This window comes from Triturus cristatus, chromosome 1_1 (assembly GCF_964204655.1).
Source record: "Triturus cristatus chromosome 1_1, aTriCri1.1, whole genome shotgun sequence".
Lineage (NCBI taxonomy): Eukaryota > Metazoa > Chordata > Amphibia > Caudata > Salamandridae > Triturus > Triturus cristatus.
Genome location: NC_140579.1, coordinates 1,140,588,010 through 1,140,613,987, shown reverse-complemented (window position 1 = coordinate 1,140,613,987; position 25,978 = coordinate 1,140,588,010).

Below are 25,978 nucleotides of genomic sequence, written 5' to 3'. Positions count from 1 at the left end.
GGGTTAAGCAAAAGAACCAGAACCAGGGCCAAGGGGGTGATCAGAAGAAAACAGACCAAAAGGGTGGAGATCAGAAACCTAAAGACCAGAAGTCTTCAACAGGGCCCCAAACTACTGCTAAGGAGGGTGGGTCCCAACAGTCCAAGAAGAAGAAAGAAGGTCAGAAGAAACCCTGGTGCAATCATTGTAAAAATACAACTCACTGGACTAGTGATTGCAAAAAGGGTGGAGCCCCCAACACTGTTGCCCCTAAGGCACCTGCTCCCAGTACTACTGTTAGCAGTGTTGGTCCCCAGACAAAGGGTGTAGTGGGAATCACTATGGGAACTGAAGGAGATTCTGACTTAGACAGAACCCTTACACAGGCAGTCTTGATCTGTGATGGGGACATTGATTTGTCCCTGACTGTGAGCCCCAGTAACCTGGGCAAGTACAGACAGACTCCTTTAATTAATGACAAAGTGGCTCAAGCCTACAGGGACACATGTGCCAGTGTCACTATGGTGACACCAGGCTTTGTGGACCCTGGACAGTACATACCAGGTGAGAACTACCTGGTGACCAATGCCAGCAATGCCACTACTTCACACAGTGTGGCAGTTGTTAACTTCTCATGGGGAGGGGTAACTGGCCTCAAAAGGGTTGTGGTTAGTGCAGACCTCCCAGTAGAATGTTTGTTGGGCAATGACCTAGAGAGTTCTCTATGGTCAGAAGTGGAGTACAGGACTCATGCAGAGATGTTAGGTATATCATCACATGTCCTTGCTGTGACCAGGTCACAGGCCAAAAAGTGCCTCACTGAACCACAGGTCTTGGATCCTGGAACAATGGACCAAGCACCTACCAAGAAGAAGAACAGGAGGGTCAAGGCTGTGCCTTCCCCCCTGCCTCAGAGTGATGATCAGCCTTCCCAGGAAGCTGATCTAGAGGACCCTGAAGGAACTGTCCCTGAAGAGCTTGAACCTGATCAGGTTGAGTTTCTGGGGACAGGGGGACCTTCAAGGGCTGACTTGAGGCAGGCTCAGTTATCCTGTCCCTCTCTTGAACCCCTCAGACAGCTGGCTGCTGCTGAGGCTGCTGGGAATGCTCAAGGTACCCATAAAGTGTATTGGGATGAAGGGCTCCTTTATTCAGAGGCTAGAGACCCCAAGCCTGGTGCAACCAGGAGGTTGGTTATACCTCTGCAATTTAGGGGCTTCCTTCTTACCTTGGCCCATGATATTCCTTTAGCAGGACACCTAGGCCAGAACAAGACCTGGGACAGACTTGTCCCTCACTTTCACTGGCCTCATATGAATGAAGATACAAAGGAGTTTTGTCGCTCCTGTGTTACCTGCCAAGCCAGTGGCAAATCAGGTGGCACAACAAAGGCCCCCCTGATACCACTACCTGTGGTGGGGGTTCCCTTTGAAAGAGTGGGAATAGACATAGTGGGTCCCATGGATCCTCCCACTGCATCTGGGCACAGATTTATACTGGTGGTAGTGGATCATGCCACCAGGTATCCAGAGGCAATTCCCCTTAGGACCACTACAGCACCTGTTGTGGCCAGGGCCCTGCTGGGAGTATTCTCCAGAGTGGGGTTTCCTAAGGAGGTAGTATCTGACAGAGGTACCAACTTTATGTCAGGATACTTGACAGCTATGTGGAAGGAATGTGGTGTCAACTACAAGTTCACCACCCCTTATCACCCACAATGCAATGGGCTTGTTGAGAGATTCAACAAGACCCTAAAGGGTATGATCAAAGGATTACCTGAAAAGCTCAGGCGAAGATGGGATATCCTTCTACCCTGCCTTCTGTTTGCTTACAGAGAGGTCCCACAAAAAGGAGTTGGCTACAGCCCCTTTGAATTGTTGTTTGGGCACCCTGTGAGAGGCCCACTGTGTTTGGTGAAGGAAGGATGGGAGTTACCTCTCAAAAAGCCTAAGCTAGACATAGTGGACTATGTACTTGGTCTCCGCTCCAGGATGGCTGAGTATATGGAGAAGGCATCTAAAAACCTTGAGGCAAGCCAGGCCTTACAGAAAGCTTGGCATGACCAAAAGGCTGTCTTGGTTGAGTATCAGCCAGGACAGAAGGTATGGGTGTTGGAGCCGGTGGCCCCAGCAGCACTCCAAGACAAATGGTCTGGACCCCATACAATCCTGGAAAAGAAGGGAGAGGTCACCTACTTGGTCGACCTAGGAACTCCCAGGAGTCCCCGCAGGGTACTCCATGTTAACAGGCTTAAAGCATATGTTGACAGGGCAGACATGGGCTTGCTCATGGCTACAGATGAGGGACAGGAGGAAGAGAGTGACCCTCTCCCAGACCTGTTGTCTCAGAACCCTGAAGATGGCTCAGTTGAAGGAGTGACCCTTGGAGGCAACCTCACTGCCCATCAGCAGACTGAATGTAGACAGGTTCTACAATCATTTTCACATATGTTTTCCTTGATACCTAGTCAAACTGACTGGTGTACCCATGTTGTGGACACTGGTGACAGTCTGCCTGTAAAGAACAAACTTTACAGACAACCTGACCACGTCAGGGACTGTATAAAGGCTGAGGTACATAAAATGCTGGAATTAGGTGTCATTGAACCCTCAGAGAGCCCCTGGGCTAGCCCAGTGGTTCTGGTCCCCAAACCTCACACCAAAGATGGCAAGAGAGAGATGAGGTTCTGTGTGGATTACAGAGGACTCAATGCTGTCACCAGGACAGATGCACACCCTATTCCAAGGGCAGATGAGCTCATAGACAAACTAGCTTCTGCAAAGTTTTTGAGCACATTTGACTTAACAGCTGGCTATTGGCAAATCAGATTAGCTGAGGAGTCTAAGGCCAAAACAGCATTCTCAACCCCAGGTGGGCATTATCAGTTTGTGGTGATGCCCTTTGGTCTGAAGAATGCACCTGCCACCTTCCAAAGGCTGGTGAACCAAGTCCTTACTGGGTTGGATGACTTTTGCGCAGCATATCTTGATGACATTGCTGTCTTTAGTTCCACCTGGGAGGATCACCTGATCCACCTGAAGAAGGCTCTTGAGGCTCTGCAAAGGGCAGGCCTCACTATCAAGGCTACTAAGTGCCAGATAGGGCAGAGTAAGGTTGTGTATTTGGGCCACCTTGTAGGTGGGGGCCAAGTTCAACCACTGGAGAGTAAGATACAGTCCATCAAGGATTGGTCCCCTCCAACCACCCAGACTCAAGTTCGAGCTTTCTTGGGCTTGACTGGGTATTACAGGAAGTTTGTTAAGAACTATGGGTCCATTGTGACTCCTCTTAATGATCTGACATCCAAGAAGATGCCCAAAAAGGTTCAGTGGACAGTAAGCTGTCAAAAGGCATTTGATGACCTGAAGGAGGCCATGTGCTCTGCACCTATCCTGAAAAGTCCTGACTACTCCAAAGAGTTTATTGTCCAAACAGATGCTTCTGAGTTGGGTGTGGGAGCTGTGCTGTCACAACTTAATGTAGATGGTCAAGACCAACCCATTGCTTTTATTAGCAGAAGGTTGACCCCCAGAGAGAAGAATTGGTCAGCTATTGAGAGGGAGGCCTTTGCTGTGGTGTGGGCCCTGAAGAAGCTGAGGCCATACTTGTTTGGCACTCACTTCAAGATTCAGACCGACCATAAGCCCCTCTTGTGGCTAAATCAGATGAAGGGTGAAAACCCCAAACTGCTTAGGTGGTCCATTTCCCTACAGGGGATGGACTTTACAGTGGAGCACCGGCCAGGTACTGACCATGGGAATGCAGATGGTCTCTCCAGGTACTTCCACTTAGGACATGAAGACGAGACTGGTCAAGGCTAGTTTAATGTCCCAGCGTTTGGGGGGGGGTTGTGTAGGAGAGTAGGGTCTGCTATCCTATGGTCACCCCAAATTTTTGCTTTTTGCTTCACTGGTTTTTGACATATTGAGGCTGTGGGCCTGCCAATCAGACCCCCAGCCTGCTGTTCTCTCTACTAAATTAAAACTATGCACCCTAGGTGCATAACCAATTGGAAGTGGATCACCCTGTCAGCCCCTGTACCAGTGTACACTAGGTACCCAGGGCATTGGTGTACCCAAGGCCTGCCAGGGGCTGCAGCATGTATTATGCCACCCCAGGCTTGGCCTAACAATCTGACACAACTGGCTGATCACTCAGCTGGGGTAAGTTGGTGTAATCACCTCTTACTTAGGTGTAGTATACCTATACCTAACCTTAAATGGGACACCTGGTAACCTATGAGTCACTCCTATGGCAGGCCTTAACAATCCTGAAGGCAGAGTGCTTGGTTCCATGTGAGATGGTGCTCTGGCATGAGCTGAGCCTGTCTGCAGTGGTCGGAACAACTTCCTTCTACTGTTTCCAGATATCGTCATACCATATACTCTTAAGTGCATTATGAACCTCGCGGTTAAATGCTATCTTTGGTTTGGCTTTATCAAAACATGTCGAGTAAGGTGTCATACGAATTGGAATACTAACCCCTCGCCAATTCTGGCGACGGGGTTAGCATTCCACCCTTCTAGAGGGACACGACATGTACAGTACCTGAAACCCGGGTAAAATCAGACATAGCCTCAGCTCCACAAAATGGATGCTGCCACCACAGACACAAGTCTGCCCTCCTGCTGCTGGGAGTCCTTCCAGCTTGGGAGGTGTGGACAAAGGGTTTCCTGCCAGGGGAGGTGCGTGCACCACCCCAGACAGGATTTTGTGTATTGGTCAGGTAGGGCTTGAAAGAAACCAGACATGCCTGTGGCTCACAAGGAGCCTCGGTGCATATGCCAGTTCAAACCGGTCCTGGGGCACACCAGTCCCGGGCCTGGGGCGAGCTGGACAAAGGATTGGGGGTGTAACCACCCCCCTTCCTGGTCCCACCCATAGGGAGGGACCTAGCAGGTAGTCCGGCCCCTCGAATCCGCTTAAAGGTAGGAGCTGTGTCCTAAGACTTCAGACATCCTGGAATCAACTTGAAACTAAGAAGAAGACGGGAACTTCGACATTCTGCTGCACAGAAGACTGAAGAAAATCTCCCCTGTGGTCAGGGAGTGACCACCTTGCTAACGCAAGCACCATCCAGCGAATCACCGTCTGCTTTGCCGCCGCCTCCCGCCGGAGCCCGAGCCCAGAGACTGACAAGACCTGGACCTCCAGACCTCTCACTGCCCGATCCACAGTCCCTGAAAAGAGGAGATCCGTGGAGGCACCGAGACACGTGGAGCCAGCCATCTTGAAACGACTACGACAAGCTGACCAGTGCAACAACCGAGGCTCCCTCCAAGTTGTGCTTTGGGTCCTGAGAAGCCCAACCCTCGAGCAGCATCTGCACCAAAGGTGAGCCCTCCAGCATCTCCACGATCTGCGTGGGGCCCTTCTACATTTTGCCACTCGACGCGCCTAACCGGTTGCTGGCCCGCTGGCTAGTGGCCATCTTGGCGACGAAATCTACGACAAACACCGCTGGTCTGGTTGCTCCAGACTGGCCCTTGCTCCCCTCCAAAGGAGCAATCCCTCTGACCTTGCTGGTCAGAACCAACAGCTGATTTCCGAATCCTCCTGCAATTGCTTTTGCCAAGGCTTGTTTGCTTCGATCAAGTCGCCGACACCGCCGACAGCGAGAGCCTGCGTGGGACAGCTCGTGAGCCGACTCCTGGACGTCGTCGACCTTCAGGGACCACGTGGCTGCGGAGACAAGCTACCCCTCATCACCTGTTTGCACCCGACATCGCCTGGTACCCACCTGGTGCCACGCTGGTCACTGGCTAGTGACTGTGAACACTGTCCCCTCTGCTTACAGGTCTTCAACATCTCCGATCCACTCTTGGATCCACTGCATCTCTTCCCGACCGACCGCCTGCAGCATCTTTGTCCCAGGCTCAACGGAACAGATAGAAGAAACCCGACGCACTTTGAGGCCTATGCACCCGCTTCCTGTGGGTGAGGTAAAGCTGGTACTCCGGTGCCCATGTGTAGTAATACATCTCTAGTGCCTGTGTTCCAAATCTTAAGTTCCTAGGTCATCCGGAAGATTCCTTTTGCAGTAACTTTGTACTTTTTACGCACCCATTGAAACCTATGGGAGCCCGCGTGTGACTATTTGCTCTGCACACGCCACCCGTGGACCTCCTGGTCACTAACTGACGTTAGCTCCTTGTAGGCCCAGCGATTCTAGAGGCCCTAGGCCTTTTCCCTTTTCTGTTCGTGGTACTTATACCACTATTTTAGTATATGGTTTGAGTGGCCACCAGGGCCTATCCATATAAAGTGCAACTTCTGTGTATTCTACTGTAATCTTGTTTGACGATTTGTGCTCCTGTGCTCATAAAGAGACTAGGGGTTACTTTGAGAAATAAATACATATATATTTTGAATATATATCTGTGTGGTGTCCTTTCATTGGTATAAAAGGGGGTTACTATTGGTAAAACAGCTTGCTTAACACGCTTCACGAGTTTAGCCTCAAAGACTGCTTAGCCTACGCTACCACTAGGGCAGCTAGTCCAAAAAGGTTGACTTACAACCACACCATAAGGGTTGCTTGGCATGGTACAAGGTGGTCACTAGAACTAGTGAACAGCATATACCAGGCCAACTTCTCACACCAACCCATTGCTTTTATTAGCAGAAGGTTGACCCCCAGAGAGAAGAATTGGTCAGCTATTGAGAGGGAGGCCTTTGCTGTGGTGTGGGCCCTGAAGAAGCTGAGGCCATACTTGTTTGGCACTCACTTCAAGATTCAGACCGACCATAAGCCCCTCTTGTGGCTAAATCAGATGAAGGGTGAAAACCCCAAACTGCTTAGGTGGTCCATTTCCCTACAGGGGATGGACTTTACAGTGGAGCACCGGCCAGGTACTGACCATGGGAATGCAGATGGTCTCTCCAGGTACTTCCACTTAGGACATGAAGACGAGACTGGTCAAGGCTAGTTTAATGTCCCAGCGTTTGGGGGGGGGTTGTGTAGGAGAGTAGGGTCTGCTATCCTATGGTCACCCCAAATTTTTGCTTTTTGCTTCACTGGTTTTTGACATATTGAGGCTGTGGGCCTGCCAATCAGACCCCCAGCCTGCTGTTCTCTCTACTAAATTAAAACTATGCACCCTAGGTGCATAACCAATTGGAAGTGGATCACCCTGTCAGCCCCTGTACCAGTGTACACTAGGTACCCAGGGCATTGGTGTACCCAAGGCCTGCCAAGGGCTGCAGCATGTATTATGCCACCCCAGGCTTGGCCTAACGATTTGACACAACTGGCTGATCACTCAGCTGGGGTAAGTTGGTGTAATCACCTCTTACTTAGGTGTAGTATACCTATACCTAACCTTAAATGGGACACCTGGTAACCTATAAGTCACTCCTATAGCAGGCCTTAACAATCCTGAAGGCAGAGTGCTTGGTTCCATGTGAGATGGTGCTCTGGCATGAGCTGAGCCTGTCTGCAGTGGTCGGAACAACTTCCTTCTACTGTTTCCAGATATCGTCATACCATATACTCTTAAGTGCATTATGAACCTCGCGGTTAAATGCTATCTTTGGTTTGGCTTTATCAAAACATGTCGAGTAAGGTGTCATACGAATTGGAATACTAACCCCTCGCCAATTCTGGCGACGGGGTTAGCATTCCACCCTTCTAGAGGGACACGACATGTACAGTACCTGAAACCCGGGTAAAATCAGACATAGCCTCAGCTCCACAAAATGGATGCTGCCACCACAGACACAAGTCTGCCCTCCTGCTGCTGGGAGTCCTTCCAGCTTGGGAGGTGTGGACAAAGGGTTTCCTGCCAGGGGAGGTGCGTGCACCACCCCAGACAGGATTTTGTGTATTGGTCAGGTAGGGCTTGAAAGAAACCAGACATGCCTGTGGCTCACAAGGAGCCTCGGTGCATATGCCAGTTCAAACCGGTCCTGGGGCACACCAGTCCCGGGCCTGGGGCGAGCTGGACAAAGGATTGGGGGTGTAACCACCCCCCTTCCTGGTCCCACCCATAGGGAGGGACCTAGCAGGTAGTCCGGCCCCTAGAATCCGAATAAAGGTAGGAGCTGTGTCCTAAGACTTCAGACATCCTGGAATCAACTTGAAACTAAGAAGAAGACGGGAACTTCGACATTCTGCTGCACAGAAGACTGAAGAAAATCTCCCCTGTGGTCAGGGAGTGACCACCTTGCTAACGCAAGCACCATCCAGCGAATCACCGTCTGCTTTGCCGCCGCCTCCCGCCGGAGCCCGAGCCCAGAGACTGACAAGACCTGGACCTCCAGACCTCTCACCGCCCGATCCACAGTCCCTGCAAAGAGGAGACCCGTGGAGGCACCGAGACACATGGAGCCAGCCATCTTGGAACGACTACGACAAGCTGACAAGTGCAACAACCGAGGCTCCCTCCAAGTTGTGCTTTGGGTCCTGAGCAGCCCAACCCTCGAGCAGCATCTGCACCAAAGGTGAGCCCTCCAGCATCTCCACGATCTGCGTGGGGCCCTTCTGCATTTTGCCACTCGACGCGCCTAACCGGTTGCTGGCCCGCTGGCTAGTGGCCATCTTGGCGACGAAATCTACGACAAACACCGCTGGTCTGGTTGCTCCAGACTGGCCCTTGCTCCCCTCCAAAGGAGCAGTTCCTCTGACCTTGCTGGTCAGAACCATCAGCTTAAACTCCTTGCCTACAACAATTGCTTTTGCCAAGGCTTGTTTGCTTCGATCAAGTCGCCGACACAGCCGACAGCGAGAGCCTGCGTGGGACAGCTCGTGACTCGACTCCTGGACGTCGTCGACCTTCAGGGACCACGTGGCTGCAGAGTCAAGCTACACCTTCCTTCCTGTTTGCACCCGACATCGCCTGGTACCCACCTGGTGCCACGCTGGTCACTGGCTAGTGACTGTGAACACTGTCCCCTCTGCTTACAGGTCTTCAACATCTCCGATCCACTCTTGGATCCACTGCATCTCTTCCCGACCGACCGCCTGCAGCACTTTTGTCTACAGGCCCCACGGAACAGATAGAAGAAACCCGACGCACTTCGAGGCCTATGCACCCGCTTCCTGTGGGTGAGGTAAAGCTGGTACTCCGGTGCCCATGTGTAGTAATACATCTCTAGTGCCTGTGTTCCAAATCTTAAGTTCCTAGGTCATCCGGAAGATTCCTTTTGCAGTAACTTTGTACTTTTTACGCACCCATTGAAACCTATGGGAGCACGCGTGTGACTATTTGCTCTGCACACGCCACCCGTGGACCTCCTGGTCACTAACTGACGTTAGCTCCTTGTAGGCCCAGCGATTCTAGAGGCCCTAGGCCTTTTCCCTTTTCTGTTCGTGGTACTTATACCACTATTTTAGTATATGGTTTGAGTGGCCACCAGGGCCTATCCATATAACGTGCAACTTCTGTGTATTCTGTGATAATCTTGTTTGACGATTTGTGCTCCTGTGCTCATAAAGAGACTAGGGGTTACTTTGAGAAATAAATACATATATATTTTGAATATATATCTGTGTGGTGTCCTTTCATTGGTATAAAAGGGGGTTACTATTGGTAAAACAGCTTGCTTAACACGCTTCACGAGTTTAGCCTCAAAGACTGCTTAGCCTACGCTACCACTAGGGCAGCTAGTCCGAAAAGGTTGACTTACAACCACACCATAAGGGTTGCTTGGCATGGTACAAGGTGATCACTTTAACTAGTGAGCATCATATACCAGGCCAACTTCTCACACACAGTATGGCAGTTGTTGATTTCTCCTGGGGAGGGGTAAGTGGCCCGAAAAAGGTTGTGGTTAGTTCAGACCTCCCCGTAGAATGTCTGTTGGGCAATGATTTGGAAACGTCACAATGGTCAGAGGTGGAGCAGAGGACTCACATGGAGATGTTAGGCTTGCCAGCACATGTCCTTGCTGTGACCAGGTCACAGGCCAAAAGATGCCCCACTGAACAGGTGCTGGATCCTGGAAGAACGGACCAGGCACCTTCCAAGAAAAGGAGCAGTAAGGGTAAGGCTTCGCCTTCCCCCTTGCCCCAGGTCGTGGATCAAGTCTCCGAGGAGGCTGACCTTAAAGAACTGAGGGAAACTGAGCCGCAAGAGCTTGAACCTGGTCAGGTTGAGTTTCTGGGCTCAGGGGGACCCTCCAGGGAAGACCTGGGGAAGGCACAGTTAGACTGCCCCTCCCTTGAACCCCTCAGACAGCAGGCCGCTGCTGAGGCTGCAGGGAACGCCACAGGTACCCACAAAGTGTACTGGGACGATGGACTCCTGTACTCCGAGGCAAGAGACCCCAAACCTGGTGCGACCAGGAGGTTGGTCATCCCCTTGTCTCTGAGAGGTTTCCTTCTCACCTTGGCCCACGAGATTCCCCTTGCAGGTCACTTAGGCCAGAATAAGACTTGGGACAGAATTGTTCCACACTTTCACTGGCCCCACATGTCCGAAGATACGAAGGAGTTTTGCCGCTCCTGTGTCACTTGCCAAGCCAGTGGTAAGTCAGGTGGCACGACAAAGGCCCCCCTCATACCACTGCCAGTGGTGGGGGTACCCTTTGAACGAGTGGGGATCGACATTGTCGGACCGATGGAACCCCAGACAGCATCAGGGCACAAGTTCATACTGGTGGTGGTGGACCACGCCACCAGGTATCCTGAAGCTATTCCCCTTAGGACCACTACAGCACCTGTGGTGGCACGGGCCCTACTTGGAGTGTTCTCCAGAGTGGGCTTCCCTAAGGAGGTCGTCTCAGACAGAGGTGCAAACTTCATGTCGGGATATCTGACTGCTATGTGGAAGGAATGTGGTGTCAACTACAAGTTCACCACACCCTATCACCCACAATGCAATGGGCTGGTTGAGAGATTCAACCGGACCCTAAAAGGGATGATTCACGGACTACCTGAAAAGCTTCGGCGGAGATGGGATGTCCTGATACCCTGCCTCTTGTTCGCCTACAGAGAGGTCCCACAGAAGGGGGTTGGCTACAGCCCTTTCGAGCTTCTGTTCGGACATCCTGTAAGGGGACCCCTTTGTTTAGTAAAGGAAGGATGGGAGAGACCTCTCAGAAAGCCGGCATCAAACATTGTGGACTATGTGCTCGGTCTCCGCTCGCGGATGGCGGAGTACATGGAAAAGGCGTCTAAAAACCTGGAGGCGAGCCAAGAATTACAGAAAGCTTGGCACGACCAAAAGGCTGTCCTGACTGTGTACCAGCCTGGACAGAAGGTGTGGGTGCTGGAGCCAGTGGCCCCAGCAGCACTCAAAGACAAATGGTCTGGGCCCCACACGATCATTGAGCAAAAGGGAGAGGTCACCTACTTGGTAGACCTGGGAACTCCTCGGAGCCCCCACAGGGTGCTCCATGTAAACAGGCTCAAGGCATATGTCGACAGGGAGGGCATGGGCTTGCTCATGGCCACAGATGAGGGACAGGAGGAGGAGAGTGACCCTCTCCCAGACCTGCTCTCTCAGAACCCTGACGATGGATCAGTAGATGGTGTTGTCTTTTGTGGCAGCCTCTCTGGACATCAACAAGAGGATTGTAAACAGGTTCTTCAATCCTTTCGACATATGTTCTCTCTGACACCCAGTCAGACCAAGTGGTGTACCCATGAGGTCGACACTGGGGACAGTCTGCCCGTCAAGAGTAAAATCTATCGGCAACCTGATCATGTCAGAGACTGCATCAAGACAGAGGTGCAGAAAATGTTGGAGCTGGGAGTCATTGAACCCTCGGACAGCCCCTGGGCTAGTCCCGTAGTGCTCGTGCCGAAACCTCACACCCAGGGCGGTAAGAAAGAGATGAGGTTCTGCGTGGACTACAGAGGTCTCAATGCAGTCACTAAGACTGACGCCCACCCGATACCAAGAGCAGACGAACTTATCGACCGGTTGGCCTCGGCCAGCTACTTAAGTACGTTTGACCTGACAGCTGGGTATTGGCAAATCAGGTTAGCTGAGGAGGCCAAGCCCAAAACAGCATTTTCTACCCCGGGTGGGCACTATCAGTTCGTGGTAATGCCCTTTGGGTTGAAAAATGCACCTGCCACCTTCCAAAGGCTGGTGAATCGAGTTCTCACTGGGTTGGACGACTTCTGTGCGGCGTATCTGGACGATATCGCTGTCTTTAGCTCCACCTGGGAGGATCACCTGGTCCACCTGAGGAAAGTGTTAGAGGCCCTGCAGAAGGCAGGCCTCACTATCAAGGCCACCAAGTGCCAGATAGGGCAGACACAGGTTGTATACCTGGGCCACCTTGTAGGTGGAGGCCAGGTTCAACCGTTGGAGAGCAAAATACAGGCCATCCAGGACTGGGCTCCTCCAACCACCCAGACTCAGGTTCGAGCTTTCTTGGGCCTGACTGGTTATTACCGGAAATTTGTCAGAAATTATGGATCCATTGTGACCCCGCTAAACGACCTGACAAGTAAAAAGATGCCAAAAAAAGTTCAGTGGACAGCAAGCTGTCAGAAGGCATTCGATGACCTAAAGCAGGCCATGTGCACAGCACCTATCCTAAAGAGTCCAGACTACTCCAAACCATTCATTGTCCAAACAGACGCTTCGGAGCTGGGTGTGGGAGCTGTTCTATCGCAACTGAATTTTGATGGTCATGACCAGCCCATAGCTTTTATTAGCAGGAGTCTGACCCCCAGAGAGAAGAATTGGTCAGCTATGGGTAACTGGCCTCAAAAGGGTTGTGGTTAGTGCAGACCTCCCAGTAGAATGTTTGTTGGGCAATGACCTAGAGAGTTCTCTATGGTCAGAAGTGGAGTACAGGACTCATGCAGAGATGTTAGGTATATCATCACATGTCCTTGCTGTGACCAGGTCACAGGCCAAAAAGTGCCTCACTGAACCTCAGGTCTTGGATCCTGGAACAATGGACCAAGCACCTACCAAGAAGAAGAACAGGAGGGTCAAGGCTGTGCCTTCCCCCCTGCCTCAGAGTGATGATCAGCCTTCCCAGGAAGCTGATCTAGAGGACCCTGAAGGAACTGTCCCTGAAGAGCTTGAACCTGATCAGGTTGAGTTTCTGGGGACAGGGGGACCTTCAAGGGCTGACTTGAGGCAGGCTCAGTTATCCTGTCCCTCTCTTGAACCCCTCAGACAGCTGGCTGCTGCTGAGGCTGCTGGGAATGCTCAAGGTACCCATAAAGTGTATTGGGATGAAGGGCTCCTTTATTCAGAGGCTAGAGACCCCAAGCCTGGTGCTACCAGGAGGTTGGTCATACCTCTGCAATTTAGGGGCTTCCTTCTTACCTTGGCCCATGACATTCCTTTAGCAGGACACTTAGGCCAGAACAAGACTTGGGACAGGCTTGTCCCTCACTTTCACTGGCCTCATATGAATGAAGATACAAAGGAGTTTTGTCGCTCCTGTGTCACCTGCCAAGCCAGTGGCAAATCAGGTGGCACAACAAAGGCCCCCCTAATCCCACTACCTGTGGTGGGGGTCCCCTTTGAAAGAGTGGGAATAGACATAGTGGGTCCCATGGATCCTCCCACTGCATCTGGGCACAGATTTATACTGGTGGTAGTGGATCATGCCACCAGGTATCCAGAGGCAATTCCCCTTAGGACCACTACAGCACCTGTTGTGGCCAGGGCCCTGCTGGGAGTATTCTCCAGAGTGGGGTTTCCTAAGGAGGTAGTATCTGACAGAGGTACCAACTTTATGTCAGGATACTTGACAGCTATGTGGAAGGAATGTGGTGTCAACTACAAGTTCACCACCCCTTACCACCCACAATGCAATGGGCTTGTTGAGAGATTCAACAAGACCCTAAAGGGTATGATCAAAGGATTACCTGAAAAGCTCAGGCGAAGATGGGACATCCTTCTACCCTGCCTTCTGTTTGCTTACAGAGAGGTCCCACAAAAAGGAGTTGGCTACAGCCCCTTTGAATTGTTGTTTGGGCACCCTGTGAGAGGCCCACTGTGTTTGGTGAAGGAAGGATGGGAGTTACCTCTCAAAAAGCCTAAGCTAGACATAGTGGACTATGTACTTGGTCTCCGCTCCAGGATGGCTGAGTATATGGAGAAGGCATCCAAAAACCTTGAGGCAAGCCAGGCCTTACAGAAAGCTTGGCATGACCAAAAGGCTGTCTTGGTTGAGTATCAGCCAGGACAGAGGGTATGGGTGTTGGAGCCAGTGGCCCCAGCAGCACTCCAAGACAAATGGTCTGGACCCCATACAATCCTGGAAAAGAAGGGGGAGGTCACCTACTTGGTGGACCTAGGAACTCCCAGGAGTCCCCACCGGGTACTCCATGTTAACAGGCTTAAAGCATATGTTGACAGGGCAGACATGGGCTTGCTCATGGCTACAGATGAGGGACAGGAGGAAGAGAGTGACCCTCTCCCAGACCTGTTGTCTCAGAACCCTGAAGATGGCTCAGTTGAAGGAGTGACCCTTGGAGGCAACCTCACTGCCCATCAGCAGACTGAATGTAGACAGGTTCTACAATCATTTTCACATATGTTTTCCTTGATACCTAGTCAAACTGACTGGTGTACCCATGTGGTGGACACTGGTGACAGTCTGCCTGTAAAGAACAAGCTTTACAGACAACCTGACCATGTCAGGGACTGTATAAAGGCTGAGGTACATAAAATGCTGGAATTAGGTGTCATTGAACCCTCAGATAGCCCCTGGGCTAGCCCAGTGGTTCTGGTCCCCAAACCTCACACCAAAGATGGCAAGAGAGAGATGAGGTTCTGTGTGGATTACAGAGGACTCAATGCTGTCACCAGGACAGATGCACACCCTATTCCAAGGGCAGATGAGCTCATAGACAAACTAGCTTCTGCAAAGTTTTTGAGCACATTTTACTTAACAGCTGGCTATTGGCAAATCAGATTAGCTGAGGAGTCTAAGGCCAAAACAGCATTCTCAACCCCAGGTGGGCATTATCAGTTTGTGGTGATGCCCTTTGGTCTGAAGAATGCACCTGCCACCTTCCAAAGGCTGGTGAACCAAGTCCTTACTGGGTTGGATGACTTTTGTGCAGCATATCTTGATGACATTGCTGTCTTTAGCTCCACCTGGGAGGATCACCTGATCCACCTGAAGAAGGCTCTTGAGGCCCTGCAGAGGGCAGGCCTCACTATCAAGGCTACTAAGTGCCAGATAGGGCAGAGTAAGGTTGTATATTTGGGCCACCTTGTAGGTGGAGGCCAAGTTCAACCACTGGAGAGTAAGATACAATCCATCAAGGACTGGTCCCCTCCAACCACCCAGACTCAAGTTCGAGCTTTCTTGGGCTTGACTGGGTACTACAGGAAGTTTGTTAAGAACTATGGGTCCATTGTGACTCCTCTTAATGATCTGACATCCAAGAAGATGCCCAAAAAGGTTCAGTGGACAGTAAGCTGTCAAAAGGCATTTGATGACCTGAAGAAGGCCATGTGCTCTGCACCTATCCTGAAAAGTCCTGACTACTCCAAAGAGTTTATTGTCCAAACAGATGCTTCTGAGTTGGGTGTGGGAGCTGTGCTGTCACAACTTAATGTAGATGGTCAAGACCAACCCATTGCTTTTATTAGCAGAAGGTTGACCCCCAGAGAGAAGAATTGGTCAGCTATTGAGAGGGAGGCCTTTGCTGTGGTGTGGGCCCTGAAGAAGCTGAGGCCATACTTGTTTGGCACTCACTTCAAGATTCAGACCGACCATAAGCCCCTCTTGTGGCTAAATCAGATGAAGGGTGAAAACCCCAAACTGCTTAGGTGGTCCATTTCCCTACAGGGGATGGACTTTACAGTGGAGCACCGGCCAGGTACTGACCATGGGAATGCAGATGGTCTCTCCAGGTACTTCCACTTAGGACATGAAGACGAGACTGGTCAAGGCTAGTTTAATGTCCCAGCGTTTGGGGGGGGGGTTGTGTAGGAGAGTAGGGTCTGCTATCCTATGGTCACCCCAAATTTTTGCTTTTTGCTTCACTGGTTTTTGACAATATTGAGGCTGTGGGCCTGCCAATCAGACCCCCAGCCTGCTGTTCTCTCTACTAAATTAAAACTATGCACCCTAGGTGCATAACCAATTGGAAGTGGATCACCCTGTCAGCCCCTGTACCAGTGTACACTAGGTACCCAGGGCATTGGTGTACCCAAGGCCTGCCAAGGGCTGCAGCATGTATTATGCCACCCCAGGCTTGGCCTAACAATCTGACACAACTGGCTGATCACTCAGCTGGGGTAAGTTGGTGTAATCACCTCTTACTTAGGTGTAGTATACCTATACCTAACCTTAAATGGGACACCTGGTAACCTATAAGTCACTCCTATGGCAGGCCTTAACAATCCTGAAGGCAGAGTGCTTGGTCCCATGTGAGATGGTGCTCTGGCATGAGCTGAGCCTGTCTGCAGTGGTCGGAACAACTTCCTTCTACTGTTTCCAGATATCGTCATACCATATACTCTTAAGTGCATTATGAACCTCGCGGTTAAATGCTATCTTTGGTTTGGCTTTATCAAAACATGTCGAGTAAGGTGTCATACGAATTGGAATACTAACCCCTCGCCAATTCTGGCGACGGGGTTAGCATTCCACCCTTCTAGAGGGACACGACATGTACAGTGCCTGAAACCCGGGTAAAATCAGACATAGCCTCAGCTCCACAAAATGGATGCTGCCACCACAGACACAAGTCTGCCCTCCTGCTGCTGGGAGTCCTTCGAGCTTGGGAGGTGTGGACAAAGGGTTTCCTGCCAGGCGAGGTGCGGGCACCACCCCAGACAGGATTTTGTGTATTGGTCAGGTAGGGCTTGAAAGAAACCAGACATGCCTGTGGCTCACAAGGAGCCTCGGTGCATATGCCAGTTCAAACCGGTCCTGGGGCACACCAGTCCCGGGCCTGGGGCGAGCTGGACAAAGGATTGGGGGTGTGACCACCCCCCTTCCTGGTCCCACCCATAGGGAGGGACCTAGCAGGTAGTCCGGCCCCTAGAATCCGCTTAAAGGTAGGAGCTGTGTCCTAAGACTTCAGACATCCTGGAATCAACTTGAAACTAAGAAGAAGACGGGAACTTCGACATTCTGCTGCACAGAAGACTGAAGAAAAATCTCCCCTGTGGTCAGGGAGTGACCACCTTGTTAACGCAAGCACCATCCAGCGCATCAACGTCTGCTTTGCCGCCGCCTCCCGCCGGAGCCCGAGCCCAGAGACCAACAAGACTTGGACCTCCAGACCTCTCACCGCCCGATCCACAGTCCCTGAGAAGAAGAGACCCGTGGAGGCACCGAGACACGTGGAGCCAGCCATCTTGGAACGACTACGACAAGCTGACAAGTGCAACAACCGAGGCTCCCTCCAAGTTGTGCTTTTGGATCTGAGAAGCCCAACCCCCGAGCAGCATCTGCACCAAAGGTGAGCCCTCCAGCATCTCCACGATCTGCGTGGGGCCCTTCTGCATTTTGCCACTCGACGCGCCTAACCGGTTGATGGCCCGCTGGCCAGTGGCCATCTTGGCGACGAACTCTACAAAATACACTGCTGGTCTGGTTGCTCCAGACTGGCCCTTGCTCCCCTCCAAAGGAGCAATCCCTCTGACCTTGCTGGTCAGAACCAACAGCTGATTTCCGAATCCTACTACAATTGCTTTTGCCAAGGCTTGTTTGCTTCGATCAAGTCGCCGACACCGCCGACAGCGAGAGCCTGCAAGGGACAGCTCTTGAGCCGACTCCTGGACGTCGTCGACCTTCAGGGACCACGTGGCTGCGGAGACAAGCTACCCCTCATCACCTGTTTGCACCCGACATCGCCTGGTACCCACCTGGTGCCACGCTGGTCACTGGCTAGTGACTGTGAACACTGTCCCCTCTGCTTACAGGTCTTCAACATCTCCGATCCACTCTTGGATCCACTGCATCTCTCCCGGACCGACCGCCTGCAGCATCTTTGTCTTCAAGCTCCACGGAACAGATAGAAGAAACCCGACGCACTTCGAGGCCTATGCACCCGCTTCCTGTGGGTGAGGTAAAGCTGGCACACCTGTGCCCAAGTGTAGTAGCACATCTCTAGTGCCTGTGTTCCAAATCTTGAGTTCCTAGTCCATCCGGAAGATCCTCTTTGCAGTAACTTTGTACTTTTTACGCACCCATTGAAACCTATGGGAGCACGCGTGTGACTATTTGCTCTGCACACGCCACCCGTGGACCTCCTGGTCACTAACTGACGTTAGCTCCTTGTAGGCCCAGCGATTCTAGAGGCCCTAGGCCTTTTCCCTTTTCTGTTCGTGGTGCTTATACCACTATTTTAGTATATGGTTTGAGTGGCCACCAGGGCCTATCCATATAACGTGCAACTTCTGTGTATTCTGTGATAATCTTGTTTGACGATTTGTGCTCCTGTGCTCATAAAGAGACTAGGGGTTACTTTGAGAAATAAATACATATATATTTTGAATATATATCTGTGTGGTGTCCTTTCATTGGTATAAAAGGGGGTTACATTTGGTAAAACAGCTGGCTTAACACGCTTCACGAGTTTAGCCTCAAAGACTGCTTAGCCTACGCTACCACTAGAGCAGCTAGTCCGAAAAGGTTGACTTACAACCACACCATAAGGGTTGCTTGGCATGGTACAAGGTGATCACTTTAACTAGTGAGCATCGTATACCAGGCCAACTTCTCACACCAGGCCTTACAGAAAGCTTGGCATGACCAAAAGGCTATCTTGGTTGAGTTTCAGCCAGGACAGAAGGTATGGGTGTTGGAGCCAGTGGCCCCAGCAGCACTCCAAGACAAATGGTCTGGACCCCATGCAATCCTGGAAAGGAAGGGAGAGGTCACCTACTTGGTAGACCTAGGAACTCTCAGGAGTCCCCACAGGGTACTCCATGTTAACAAGTTAAAAGCATATGTTGACAGGGCAGACATGGGCTTGCTCATGGCTACAGATGAGGGACAGGAGGAAGAGAGTGACCCTCTCCCAGACCTGTTGTCTCAGAACCCTGAAGATGGCTCAGTTGAAGGAGTGACCCTTGGAGGCAACCTCACTGCCCATCAGCAGACTGAATGTAGACAAGTTCTACAATCATTTCAACATCTGTTTTCCCTAATACCTAGCCAAACTGACTGGTGTACCCATGTGGTGGACACTGGTGACAGTCTGCCTGTAAAGAACAAGCTCTACAGACAACCTGACCACGTCAGGGACTGTATAAAGGCTGAGGTACATAAAATGCTGGAATTAGGTGTCATTGAACCTTCAGAGAGCCCCTGGGCTAGCCCAGTGGTTCTAGTCCCCAAACCTCACACCAAAGATGGCAAGAGAGAGATGAGGTTCTGTGTGGACTACAGGGGTCTCAATGCTGTCACCAGGACAGATGCACACCCTATTCCAAGGGCAGATGAGCTCATAGACAAACTAGCTTCTGCAAAGTTTTTGAGCACATTTGACTTGACAGCTGGCTATTGGCAAATTAGATTAGCTGAGGAGTCTAAGGCCAAAACAGCATTCTCAACCCCAGGTGGGCACTACCAGTTTGTGGTGATGCCCTTTGGTCTGAAGAATGCACCTGCCACCTTCCAAAGGCTGGTGAACCAAGTCCTTACTGGGTTGGATGACTTTTGCGCAGCATATCTTGATGACATTGCTGTCTTTAGCTCCACCTGGGAGGATCACCTGATCCACCTGAAGAAGGCTCTTAAGGCCCTGCAAAGGGCAGGCCTCACTATCAAGGCTACGAAGTGCCAGATAGGGCAGAGCAAGGTTGTATATTTGGGCCACCTTGTAGGTGGAGGCCAAGTTCAACCACTGGAGAGTAAGATACAATTCATCAAGGACTGGTCTCCTCCAACCACCCAGACTCAAGTTCGAGCTTTCTTGGGCTTGACTGGGTACTACAGGAAGTTTGTTAAGAACTATGGGTCCATTGTGACTCCTCTTAATGATCTGACATCCAAGAAGATGCCCAAAAAGGTTCAGTGGACAGTAAGCTGTCAAAAGGCATTTGATGACCTGAAGGAGGCCATGTGCTCTGCACCTATCCTGAAAAGTCCTGACTACTCCAAAGAGTTTATTGTCCAAACAGATGCTTCTGAGTTGGGTGTGGGAGCTGTGCTGTCACAACTTAATGTAGATGGTCAAGACCAACCCATTGCTTTTATTAGCAGAAGGTTGACCCCCAGAGAGAAGAATTGGTCAGCTATTGAGAGGGAGGCCTTTGCTGTGGTGTGGGCCCTGAAGAAGCTGAGGCCATACTTGTTTGGCACTCACTTCAAGATTCAGACCGACCATAAGCCCCTCTTGTGGCTAAATCAGATGAAGGGTGAAAACCCCAAACTGCTTAGGTGGTCCATTTCCCTACAGGGGATGGACTTTACAGTGGAGCACCGGCCAGGTACTGACCATGGGAATGCAGATGGTCTCTCCAGGTACTTCCACTTAGGACATGAAGACGAGACTGGTCAAGGCTAGTTTAATGTCCCAGCGTTTGGGGGGGGTTGTGTAGGAGAGTAGGGTCTGCTATCCTATGGTCACCCCAAATTTTTGCTTTTTGCTTCACTGGTTTTTGACATATTGAGGCTGTGGGCCTGCCAATCAGACCCCCAGCCTGCTGTTCTCTCTACTAAATTTACACTATGCACCCTAGGTGCATAACCAATTGGAAGTGGATCACCCTGTGAGCCCCTGTACCAGTGTACACTAGGTACCCAGGGCATTGGTGTCTCCAAGGCCTGCCAGGGGCTGAAGCATGTATTATGCCACCCCAGGCTTGGCCTAACAAATTTGACACAACTGGCTGAGCCTCGGTGCATATGCGAGTTCGAACCGGTCCTGGGGCACACCAGTCCCGGGCCTGGGGCGAGCTGGACAAAGGATTGGGGGTGTAACCACCCCCCTTCCTGGTCCCACCCTTAGGGAGGGACCTAGCAGGTAGTCCGGCCCCTAGAATCCGCTTAAAGGTAGGAGCTGTGTCCTAAGACTTCAGACATCCTGGAATCAACTTGAAACTAAGAAGAAGACGGGAACTTCGACATTCTGCTGCACAGAAGACTGAAGGAAATCTCCCCTGTGGTCAGGGAGTGACCACCTTGCTAACGCAAGCACCATCCAGCGAATCAATGTCTGCTTTGCCGCCGCCTCCCGCCGGAGCCCGAGCCCAGAGACTGACAAGACCTGGACCTCCAGACCTCTCACCCCCCCATCCACAGTCCCTGAAAAGAGGAGACCCGTGGAGGCACCGAGACACGTGGAGCCAGCCATCTTGGAACGACAACGACAAGCTGCAAGCACAACAACCGAGTCTCCCTCCAAGTTGTGCTTTGGGATCTGAGAAGCCCAACACCCGAGCAGCATCTGCACCAAAGGTGAGCCCTCCAGCATCTCCACGATCTGCGTGGGGCCCTTCTGCATTTTGCCACTTGACGCGCCTAACCGGTTGATGGCCCGCTGGCTAGTGGCCATCTTGGTGACGAACTTCAAGAAATACGCCGCTGGTCTGGTTGCTCCAGACTGGCCATTGCTCCCCTCCAAAGGAGCAGTCCCTCTGACCTTGCTGGTCAGAACCATCAGCTTATCTTGTTCTCCACAACAATTGCTTTTGCCAAGGCTTGTTTGATTCGATCAAGTCGCCGACAGCGCCGTCAGCGAGAACCTGCGTGGGACAGCTAGTGAACCAACTCCTGGATGTCGTCGACCTCCAGGGACCACGTGGCTGCAGAGACAAGCTACACCTTTCTTCCTGTTTGCACCCGACATTGCCTGGTACCCACCTGGTGCCACGCTGGTCACTGGCTAGTGACTGTGAACACTGTCCCCTCTGCTTACAGGTCTTCTACAACTCAGATCCACCCTTGGATCCACCGCATCTCTCCCGGACCGACCGCCTGCAGCATCTTTGTCCACAGGCTCCACGGAACAGATAGAAGAAACCCGACGCACTTCGAGGCCTATGCACCCGCTTCCTGTGGGTGAGGTAAAGCTGGCACACCTGTTCCCAAGTGTAGTATTACATCTCTAGTGCCTATGTTCCAAATCTTGAGTTCCTAGTCCATCCGGAAGATCCTCTTTGCAGTAACTTTGTACTTTTTGCGCACCCATTGAAACCTATGGGAGCACGCGTATGACTATTTGCTCTGCACACTCCACCCGTGGACCTCCTGGTCACTAACTGAAGTTAGCTCCTTGTAGGCCCAGCGATTCTAGAGGCCCTAGGCCTTTTCCCTTTTCTGTTCGTGGTACTTATACCACTATTTTAATATATGGTTTGAGCGGCCACCAGGGCCTATCCATATAAAGTGCAACTTCTGTGTATTCTACTGTAATCTTGTTTGACGATTTGTGCTCCTGTGCTCATAAAGAGACTAGGGGTTACTTTGAGAAATAAATACATATATATTTTGAATATATATCTGTGTGGTGTCCTTTCATTGGTATAAAAGGGGGTTGCATTTGGTAAAACAGCTGGCTTAACACGCTTCACGAGTTTAGCCTCAAAGACTGCTTAGCCTACGCTACCACTAGGGCAGCTAGTCCGAAAAGGTTGACTTACAACCACACCATAAGGGTTGCTTGGCATGGTACAAGGTGATCACTTTAACTAGTGAGCATCATATACCAGGCCAACTTCTCACAGTCAATCAGTGTCAGTCAGGCAGTATCAGTCAGTGTCAGTGTCAGCCAGTCAGTGTCAGTCAGTCAGTGTCAGTCAGTGTCAGTCAGTGTCAGTCAGGCAGTCAGTCAGTGTCAGTCAGTCAGTGTCAGTCAGTCAGTCAGTGTCAGTCAGTGAGAGTCAGTCAGTGTCAGCCAGTCAGTATCAGTCAGTATCAGTCAGTCAGTGTCAGCCAGTCAGTATCAGTCAGTATCAGTCAGTCAGTGTCAGTCAGTCAGTGTCAGTGTCAGTCAGTCAGTGTCATTCAGTGTCAGTCAGTGTCAGTGTCAGTCAGTCAGTGTCAGTCAGTCAGTGTCAGTCAGTCAGTATCAATCAGTCAGTGTCAGTCAGGCAGTATCTGTCAGTGTCAGTCAGTCAGTGTCAGTCAGTATCAGTCAGGCAGTATCAGTCAGTGTCAGTCAGTCAGTGTCAGTCAGTCAGTGTCAGTCAGTGAGTGTCTGACAGTCAGTGAGTGTCAGTGAGTGTCAGTCAGTGTCAGTCAGTCAGTGTCAGTCAGTGTCAGTCAGTGTCAGTCAGTGTCAGTCAATGTCAGTCAGTGTCAGTCAACGCCAGTCAGTCAGTGTCAGTCAGTCAGTGTCAGCCAGTGAGTGTCTGTCAGTCAGTGAGTGTCAGTCGGTGTCAGTCAGTCAGTGTCAGTCAGTGAGTGTCTGTCAGTCAGTGAGTGTCAGTGAGTGTCAGTGAGTGTCAGTGAGTGTCAGTCAATGTCAGTCAGTGTCAGTCAGTGTCAGTCAGTGAATGTCAGTCAGTGAGTGTCAGTCAGTGCCAGTCAGTCAGTGTCAGTCAGTGTCAGTGAGTCAGTGTCAATCAGTGTCAGTGAGTCAGTGCCAATCAGTGTCAGTGAGGCAGTGTCAATCAGTGTCAGTCAGTGAGTGTCAGTAAGTGTCAGTCAGTGAGTGTCAGTCAGTGAGTGTCAGTCTGTGTTAGTCAGTGTCAGTCAGTGTCAGTCAGTGTCAGTCAATGTCAGTCAGTCAGTGTCAGTCAGTGTCAGTCAGTGTCAGTCAGTCAGTGTCAGTCAGTCAATGTCAGTCAGTCAGTGTCAGTCAGTGAGAGTCAGTCAGTGTCAGTCTGTGTAAGTCAGACAGTGTCAGTCAGTGTCTGTCAGTGTCAGTCAGTCAGTGTCAGTCAGTCAGTGTCAGTCAGTGTCAGTCAGTGTCAGTGTCAGTCAGTCAGTGTCAGTGTCAGTCAGTCATTGTCAGTCAGTGTCAGTCAGTCAGTCAGTGTCAGTCAGTCTGTGTCAGTCAGTGTCAGTCAATCAGTGTCAGTCAATCAGTGTAAGTCAGTCAGTATCAGTCAGTCAGTGTCAGTCAGTGTCAGTCAGGCAGTATCTGTCAGTGTCAGTCAGTCAGTGTCAGTCAGTACCAGTCAGGCAGTATCAGTCAGTGTCAGTCAGCAAGTGTCAGCCAAGCAGTATCAGTCAGTGTCAGTCAGTCAGTGTCTGTCAGTGTCAGTCAGGCAGTATCAGTCAGTGTCAGTCAGTGTCAGTCAGTCAGTGTCAGTCAGTGACAGTCAATCAGTGTCAATCAGTGTCAGTCAGTCAGTCAGTCAGTATCAGTCAGTCAGTCAGTGTCAGTCAGGCAGTATCAGTCAGTGTCAGTCAGTCAGTGTCAGTAAGTCAGTGAGGCATTATCAGTCAGTGTCAGTCAGTCAGTGTCAGTCAGTGTCAGTCAGTGTCAGTCAGTGTTAGACGGTGTCAGTCAGGCAGTATCAGTCAGTGTCAGTCAGTCAGTGTCAGTCAGTGTCAGTCAGTCAGAGTCAGTCAGTCAGTGTCAGTCAGTGTCAGTCAGTCAGTGTCAGTCAGTGTCAGTCAGTCAGTATCAGTCAGTGTCAGTCAGTCAGTGTCAGTGTCAGTCAGTCAGTGTCAGTCAGTGTCAGTCAGTGTCAGTCAGTCAGTGTCAGTGTCAGTCAGTAAGTGTCAGTCAGACATTGTCAGACAGTGTCAGTCAGTCAGTGTCAGTGTCAGTCAGTCAGTGTCAGTCAGTGTCAGTCAATCAGTGTCAGTCAATCAGTGTCAGTCAGTGTCAGTCAGTGTTAGTCAGGCAGTATCAGTCAGTGTCAGTTAGTCAGTGTCAGTCAGTGTCAGTCAGTCAGTGTGAGTCAGGCAGTATCATACAGTGTCAGTCAGTTAGTGTCAATCAGTGTCAGTCAGGCAGTATCAGTCAGTGTCAGCCAGTCAGTGTCAGTCAGTGTTAGTCAGTCAGTGTCAGTCAGTGTCAGTCAGTGTCAGTCAGGCAGTCAGTCAGTGTCAGTCAGTCAGTGTCAGCCAGTCAGTGTCAGTCAGTCAGTGTCAGTCAGTGAGAATCAGTCAGTGTCAGCCAGTCAGTTTCAGTCAGTCAGTGTCAGTCAGTCAGTGTCAGTGTCAGTCAGTCAGTGTCATTCAGTGTCAGTCAGTGTCAGTCAGTCAGTGTCAGTCAGTCATTGTCAGTCAGTGTCAGTCAGTCTGTGTCAGTCAATCAGTGTCAGTCAATCAGTGTCAGTCAGTCAGTATCAGTCAGTCAGTGTCAGTCAGTGTCAGTCAGGCAGTATCTGTCAGTGTCAGTCAGTCAGTGTCAGTCAGTATCAATCAGGCAGTATCAGTCAGTGTCAGTCAGTGAGTGTCAGTCAGTCAGTGTCAGTCAGTGAGTGTCTGTCAGTCAGTGAGTGTCAGTGAGTGTCAGTCAGTGTCAGTCAGTCAGTGTCAGTCAGTGTCAGTCAGTGTCAGTCAGTATCAGTCAATGTCAGTCAGTGTCAGTCAACGTCAGTCAGTCAGTGTCAGTCAGTCAGTGTCAGCCAGTGAGTGTCTGTCAGTCAGTGAGTGTCAGTCGGTGTCAGTCAGTCAGTGTCAGTCAGTAAGTGTCTGTCAGTCAGTGAGTGTCAGTGAGTGTCAGTCAGTGTCAGTCAATGTCAGTCAGTGTCAGTCAGTGTCAGTCAGTGAATGTCAGTCAGTGAGTGTCAGTCAGTGCCAGTCAGTCAGTGTCAGTCAGTGTTAGTGAGTCAGTGTCAATCAGTGTCAGTGAGTCAGTGCCAATCAGTGTCAGTGAGGCAGTGTCAATCAGTGTCAGTCAGTGAGTGTCAGTAAGTGTCAGTCAGTGAGTGTCAGTCAGTGAGTGTCAGTCTGTGTTAGTCAGTGTCAGTCAGTGTCAGTCAGTGTCAGTCAGTGTCAGTCAATGTCAGTCAGTCAGTGTCAGTCAGTGTCAGTCATTGTCAGTCAGTCAGTCAATGTCAGTCAGTCAGTGTCAGTCAGTGAGAGTCAGTCAGTGTCAGTCAGTGTCAGTCAGTCAGTGTCAGTCAGTGTCAGTCAGTCAGTGTCAGTCAGTCAGTGTCAGTCAGTGTCAGTGTCAGTCAGTCAGTGTCAGTGTCAGTCAGTCATTGTCAGTCAGTGTCAGTCAGTCAGTGTCAGTCAGTCTGTGTCAGGTAGTGTCAGT